The sequence below is a fragment of the Rattus rattus genome, chromosome 10, assembly GCF_011064425.1.
Source record: "Rattus rattus isolate New Zealand chromosome 10, Rrattus_CSIRO_v1, whole genome shotgun sequence".
NCBI lineage: Eukaryota > Metazoa > Chordata > Mammalia > Rodentia > Muridae > Rattus > Rattus rattus.
In genome coordinates this window covers 66,339,557-66,347,156 of record NC_046163.1, presented here as the reverse complement: position 1 = coordinate 66,347,156, position 7,600 = coordinate 66,339,557, and positions in this window count along the sequence as shown.

The window sequence follows — 7,600 nt, the reverse complement described above, 5'->3', positions numbered from 1 at the left end:
TTCATCTACACAATGCAGCAGCTATCTTCTTTTCTGAGTGGGGGGATAATTCTAGAACATTTATTTATTTTATTTATGTGAGTACATGTAGCTGTCTTCAGACACACCAGGAGAAGGCATCAGATCCTATTACAGATGGTCGTGAGCCACCATGTGGTTGCTGGGAATTGAACTCAGGACCTCTGGAAGGGCAGTCAGTGCTCTTAACTGCTGAGCCATCTCTCCAGCCCCTTGAAATCTTTTTTTTTTTCATTTTTAAAATATTAAACTAGTATGAGATTTTAATGTTCTCTAAAGCACATGATGCGCTCGAATGAAGGTTCCAAGAGCTGGCAATAGACGGATGGACAGGAGGACAGTCTGTAACATCAGTCGATAACGAGCTACTGGTCGAATGAATGGAAGTCTTGAACACTAAATGAACTGAACTGTGGGGCTGCTAAACACAATTCTGACTTACCGGAAGGATCATGTAAGTGATAAAGTCTATCCTGAAACTGTCCTCCATAAATGGGCATATATATCATATATATGGGTCAGAACCTTGTGCTACCTCAGGAGACAATGGAAATTAAGGATTGGGCTTGTAGAGTGGCTTGGCAGGTTAAGGCACTTGGTGCCAAGCCTGCCCACCTAAGTTTATAGTCATCAGTTTGGTTTCTCCTATTTCCTCTGTACTCCCTTTGCTCAATCTTGCTTTATTACCTCTTTCCTTCATTATCAGAGGCCAGGAGGGATGATGAATAAAACAGACTTTCGATTTAGAAGTCCGAAGGTGACAGTCCATCCAGTCCTACTTGCTTGCTATTCCTTAGCCTTGGAGAGCAGATGCTGAGCCTTGCACGTGCTGGGGTAGTGCTGTCCCACAGACTGTAACCCCAGCTCTTGGTGTCTCCTTCTAGCCCCTACAATGGAGACAGTGGTAAAGGCCTCATGTGACCCTTGTCCCTGAAAACTTTATTTTCCAAATCATACCATTGTCTTCCCTATGATTCAAACTTTACCTTGCTTTCTTTCAATAAAGGGCAAAAAGGTATAGATTTTTCTGTGAAAAGTTATCCCATTCTATCACATTTCTTTGAAGTCCCTGTGCCACATTCTTTAAGCTGATGTGAGGAAAGTAATTTGATCTTGGTCCCTTTCTACTGGGTAGGTTTTCAGGACTAGAGGTTGGCAGAAATATTTTGATTAAAATATTTCTACCTTTAAAACTAATACAAAATAATGCTAATAGGAACCTGTACACTGAAGAAGAAGAAGAAGAAGAAGAAGAAGAAGAAGAAGAAGAAGAAGAAGAAGAAGAAGAAGAAGAAGAAGAAGAAGAAGAAGAAGAAGAAGAAGAAGAAGAAGAAGAAGAGAGGAGGAGGAGGAGGAGGAGGAGGAGAGGAGGAGGAGAGGAGGAGGAGGAGGAGGAGGAGGAGGAGGAGGAGGAGGAGGAGTCCACATGGTAACAGTAAGCACTGTCATAACTGTTGCAGTCCACATGGTAACAGTAACATTGTTGTAACCGCTGCAGTCCACATGGTAACAGGTAACATTGTTGTGTTAATAAACAAGAACATTGGTAGAACCACTTGAGAAAACTGTTACAGGCTTATCTATTAAAATTAAACCTAAGCGTGATCTACAACACTGCTATGGCACCTTCAGAATATGTTACCACGTGTATATGCATCCAGACCAGTTGAAAATAAATAAGTCTGGAGGAATATTATTTCCACTAATCATAACAATGAAACCCAAATGTTCATCTGCAGATGAGCAAACTACTCCTATTTGGAACATGGATCAATTCATCAAAAGTAATGTTGACCAAGAAAAGATAGCTAGAAACTACTATATATTGTGTATTTTCATTCATCCCAGAATGAGAAGCAGATGGCCTTCTGTGCTGCTTGGCAATTTGTACCCATAAGGAAAAATAACTCATATTTACTTTCGTTCCTGCTGGAGCCATAGGCACAATGTTTGTGAAGCTGACCACTGTTAAGATGTGCAGCTTGCTAGATGCTTCCATGGGCGTTAACATCGTAAACATTCATTGAGAAATTCTAATTTTTGTTCTCTTCAGCGCTTAAAAGATATTCTAAAAGGAAGACAATTTACTGTTAAATGATTGATGAGCATTAAATGGATAATGGACATATGTAACTAATAACATGTACTCCAAACACGGAATGTGTCAAGTGACAGGGGTTGGTGGTGACCAAGAATTATAGAGGTTCTCCTGCATTTCTCTCAGAAGTACCAAGAGGGAAAGTAAGTATGGAATATTAATAACTACAATATCAGTAATGTGTTAATGATAGACACGTCCTCCAGCAGTCGTAGCGACCCTGTTTGTTCTGAATATAAGCAGAACTTTCTCAAAAGTCAACTATAAACAGCTACCAACATCTCATAGTGAATGCTACAATTCCAGCACCGAGGGACTACACTCTCAGAACATGCAAAAGAAATCAGTGGCAATATTTGAAAATATAATGGCAAATATATACATGTAAATATATGTACATACATCTCGTGCTATTAAACATGCTCACTAATGAGAAATAGACTAAAGATAATTAAGGGGTACTCAGAAATGATTTCTAGTAAGAACACTGCGTGTCAGACTTCAGGAGGTACTGTTAAGGTACTGGAAATTTTAGCACACTTACAGAAGTAAAATAGACACCTGTAAGTTCTTAAGGTATGCTGACTTGACCTTTCCATCTTGTTTCTTCTGCGTGTGTGACATAACATAACTTTGCAGCTCAGTTCACGAATTCACACAGTATTCGGCCTTCTTCTTCACGGTGGGACTCATCTCTGTGACTTGTCCGACAAAGCAGGGAGCTGAATAAAGAATGAGACAAGCAGTGGCTCCATCTGGGATGTGTTGGTGACTCTTCAGTCACTGTGAGGAAAGGGCTTTTTTAGTACTGGCTGTCCCTGCAGCCCAGGTCCCTAGGTTGGATTGTATGGGAGCCAGGCTGACCTGCGCATGAGGCAGGAGCCAAGTCCAACCAATCACTCCAGCCATTCCCACACATGCTGCGTCCATTTTATATTTTGCTGGAATTTTGTAGTTATTACAAAGCCCAAACTGGCTGACAGAAGAAACATCAACACCTAGAAATGAGGTGGTAGGAACAGCAAAACCGAAACATTGGAGTCGGCTTGGGAACAAAGGTAGATGCAAACTTTGGCAGAAGGTGGGGGAAATGTCTCGCAGGCTGGAGAGCGGCTACCTCCAGTGACCATTGGTGGAGCAGTGGAGAAAGAGTGTTTGGAGTAACTTAGAAGGGAATGAGTGGTCCGAGAAACACAGGGACTTAGAAAAGCCAGCTTAAAGGAAAAATGCTAACGTCAGGGCTTGGTTGTTCTAGACTGCCTCTAATAAAACAGAGAGCTGAGGGGACTCGGAGATGGACTGGTGGGTTTCCAACTCACTCTTAAAGAGAGTATAGAGTGTGCACGTGAAAACCGAGGGCTCTTAGCAGATGCCCTAAGGATGAAGCCGGGACATGCTCATGCCACAATGAACATAAATCATGATAGCGTCCTGCTCTTAAAACCAGGTAAATAAAAACATTAAGATAATAGAGAGTCACCCAATGCCACAGCTGCACATTTATACATATTCAGGAGCTAACTGAAAGAAAGCTCCGGATTCCAGACTGACCGAATGCGAACATGTCTGTAGAACGCAGCGCTAGAATTCACAATAATTTGTGTGTCTGAAATCCAACGTCATCTACAGACTTTTAATAACTCAAAGCAAACATTTTGGGAATATGAAATAGGGGAAGAAGAAAATGTCCTGAATAAGTGTATATTTGAAATATAACACAAAGTTTGGGATGGATGGAGGAGATCCCAGCAGACACTGAAGCTACAAAGTTCTTAGTGCTACAAGAGGGCATCGTGTGATAGGATGCATTGTTCTAAGAGTAGACGAGACAGTCAGGAGGAGACTTCTTTATATACAGTGTTCTGTAGGTGGCAGAAGTCACCCTGCCTGCTACTGAGGAAAGAAGAGGTCGGGAAACTAATCAGAATGTCTTACACATAAAAAGTGGGTATTGGGTGACCAAAATGTGAAATCCAAATTATAAACATCATTCCAAAAATAATTGAGAAAAAAATTATTAAATTCTGGAACCATAAAGATAAAAGCAAGGGACTTGATTTTATCAAAGTTAATCATTCCCAGTCAACAAAGACAGAGGTCTCCAGTGCTTGAACAGCTGTCAGGGTTCAGGATGCACAGACAGACAGACAGACAGTGCTGAGGAATAGAGAAAATGAAATATGCTGCTTCAGTGCTGCACAATATTCTCGGATCCCAGGATACTGTCTGCAGTGAAAATAAATATATAAATGGCTGCTGGTTTGACAAACTGTTCTGAAATTTCAGAAAATGATTTCATTGGTCTCTGAAGGAAAACATCCAGAAATGTTTAACACTGTACCGTTTATGGATTAGGAGATGGAAAGTCACCTTGTTCATTATCAGGAGGACAGGTAAGGAGTGACATCTACTTTCAGTGGGCCTATGTTGCTATACTTCCTGCTGGCACGTGGGTAGGTCATATGAATCTAGTGGGAAGGGTAGAGAAAGAACAGGACAACAGTCAACAGGCAGACATCCCTGTCCTGCCTTACCCATCGTGCACATTCGAGATGAATGACAAAGAATTAAAATGAAAGCAGCAATGGGCTCAGATTCTTGGACGCATTCAATAGAACTGAGTCAATGCTGTGTTCCACGACCCCAGATTGAGGAAACGTGGACAGGGTCATCATTCAGGCTTTAAAGTCTGCTCAATGCATGGCTAGTGGCTAAAGCAATTAGGATCAGGAATCAGACAGACTGCGCTGAAACTTAGCTGAGTCACACATCAGCTGCATGCTCTTAGGGCTTGTTATGCAATGCCATGGCTCGAGTGTGCGATGTATCCTCAAGCTCAGGATTTGAATGTTTAATTCTCCAGATGGTACCACTATTTTGGGATGTTTTTGAAATCTGGAGGTTTGCGAGTACATACAGGAAGTAGGTCACTGCAAACATGTTGGGGGGGGGAGGTTAGGCTATCCCTGGCCTCTAGTCTGTCTGTCTTTCTGTCTCTCTCTGTGTGTCTGTTTGTCTTTCTGTCTCTGTCTCTGTGTGTCTCTGTCTCTCTTTCTCTCTCTCTCTCTCTCTCTCTCTCTCTCTCTCTCTCTCTCTCTCTCTCCTTCTCTCTCTCTCTCTCTCCTATTTTCTGGTGGCCCACAGGGTGAGCCCCTCTCCTGGACCATATATCTTCACAGCCATGATGTCTTGCCCAAATACACAGAGCCAAGCTCCCAAAGAAGGGAAGCTCAGAAACTGTGGGACAAAAGAAATCTGTCTTCTTTAAATTGATTTGGCTGGTTACTCTATCAATGGGATTAACTTCTCTCAGTCTCTCTTACTGTATATGTAAAAGGGAGTTTAATAATACCTCATAGAGTTATTGGGTATATTTAAACTTTCTGACACACCCAATGACCGTAGCATAAGGGTACACATTTGGTTCCTGGACAAGGGAAGCCAAGGCAACTCTTCCTCTGCAGCTCTACACAAGAGTCCCTTGCGTTTGCCTTCTGTCAGCGAGGATCTCAGATACCCACGCTGCCCCCAGTGTTAGTGAATTGCATCCTATTATCCATTCAATTACTCTAGCATCTTTATCCTCTGTTAGGAGCTTTCTTGAAAGAATGAAATGTAATTTCAATATATTGAGTTTTATACGAGGTTGAAGGTATTTTGTTCCCATCATTGAACTTTGTGATGATAGCTAGTCTTTGAAAAACGTATTTATCCTCATTTCCTTAAGTGGAGTACATTGCATTGCTACTCATGTCGTGTAGCTAGTCAGGGACAGAGCTGGGCTTTGAACTTACATTGAAGAACTCAATTTTGTTACATTGTCGACAGCTCTCCTGTTTATGTTTGTGCCTTAGTTCTTATTACATAAAACATGTCGTGTACCAAAAACGTCCTGTGGAAAACTCACTTTATTTCAATCTGTTTACTTACTGCCCAGCCTAGAAATTATCAATGACTATATACTCATTATTGTGAATAAAGAAACTATTTTATATAGATATTAAACTACAGAATTATATAGTTCTTGATTCGCATGTGAATGGACCGGATATGTCAGCACAGACCTACTTACTTTGCTCAATGAAAAAGAACCTTGACCAAGTAGAAGCCCCAGAGATTCAAAATGGAATCTTAGAGATTATTTTAAACTATCATCTTGCCTACGCCCTTTCTCAGAATGCTTGTCTATGATAGAAAAATCTCAATTTAGGAGATTTAGTCCAACTCAAGGCCTTGTTTGCAAAACTGGTCTTAAGGTCTAGTTTTCCTGCCTTGGGTTGTCTTTACTTTTTTTGTACACCAGGCATTACTTTACTTGCCAACAAAACTGTGAAATTTCTCTGATACTGCAGATTTGCTCGGGGTGCGAACAGCCTCCTTTCAGACTGCGGTAAGCCTGAAGCGCTCCCTGAGAGGCCTTGCAGTATCTTCTCCCAGAGTTGGTTGGTATTCCCTGAAATCAGCCATGTTCAGCCCATGCGGAGCACACAGTCACGCTTAGTTTACAAACATTCTATGAAGTCATTTCTTTCTTCTTTTCTATCTGATTTTCCAGTTTTGATCTCTTGGGGGAACATAATAAACTCCAGTGATAATTTGACTGCATGCTGCAGAATTAGCATTGCCCAGCACTTACGTGTTCAGAACCCTCTGTCTGAAATGCCATCTAGAGCCTCTGGAAACGTTCCGTTCGCCCTAATCATTCTTTACAGTTCTCCAAAGCTACGCTACAAAAGACAGTTATAATCCAAGACCTTTCTCCCGTGGCCTTTGACCCGCCTTAGACCTCTGGCTACGGCACTTCTGTTAAGGCTTCTTGTTGGGTTTTCCTTTCCCTTACACATTTGATATTGAATTTAAGAACAGTTTCTGTGGAGAAGAAACTGAGTCACTTCAGAACTTCTGTGGCCTTTGGGGCCAAAGCGTTGTTAGCATTTCTATGGTCCATACAACTGATGCCACCTTGTTTTTCCGCCTGGTGTCGATAATGAAACAGGGAGTTCTTAGTGATTGGACATAGAGCCAGTAGGCAAATCTCTTGTGTAGGTGCGCTCATAACACATGCCTGATGACAACATCATCTAGGTAATTTTTCTGCTAATAAACAAATTTGAAGTAGCTAAGATTTCTAAAACTTGAGACTAGTTGTTTATCTGGAATACACTACAGGGGGATCGTCATACAGCCCTACGCCGAATTTAATTTAAACAGTGACGGGGAAAACAAATCTCTACGGAAGATTTTTGACAATAATGAAAGATTTCTCTCAGCGGGTGAGCTGGTCGCGATTGCATTGTTGCAACCCAAGCTCACGTTACAGTCGGTCATTACCATCATAACAAGCCCTTGGACCAACTGGTGTGGACACGCAACATTGAGCCCCTGATGGGCACATTATTTCAAAACTTGAGCTTTGTGGAGGAAAAGACAGATATCCCTGGAAAAGGAGGGTTGTATTTTGAAATCCCTTTCTTCTCTACATTG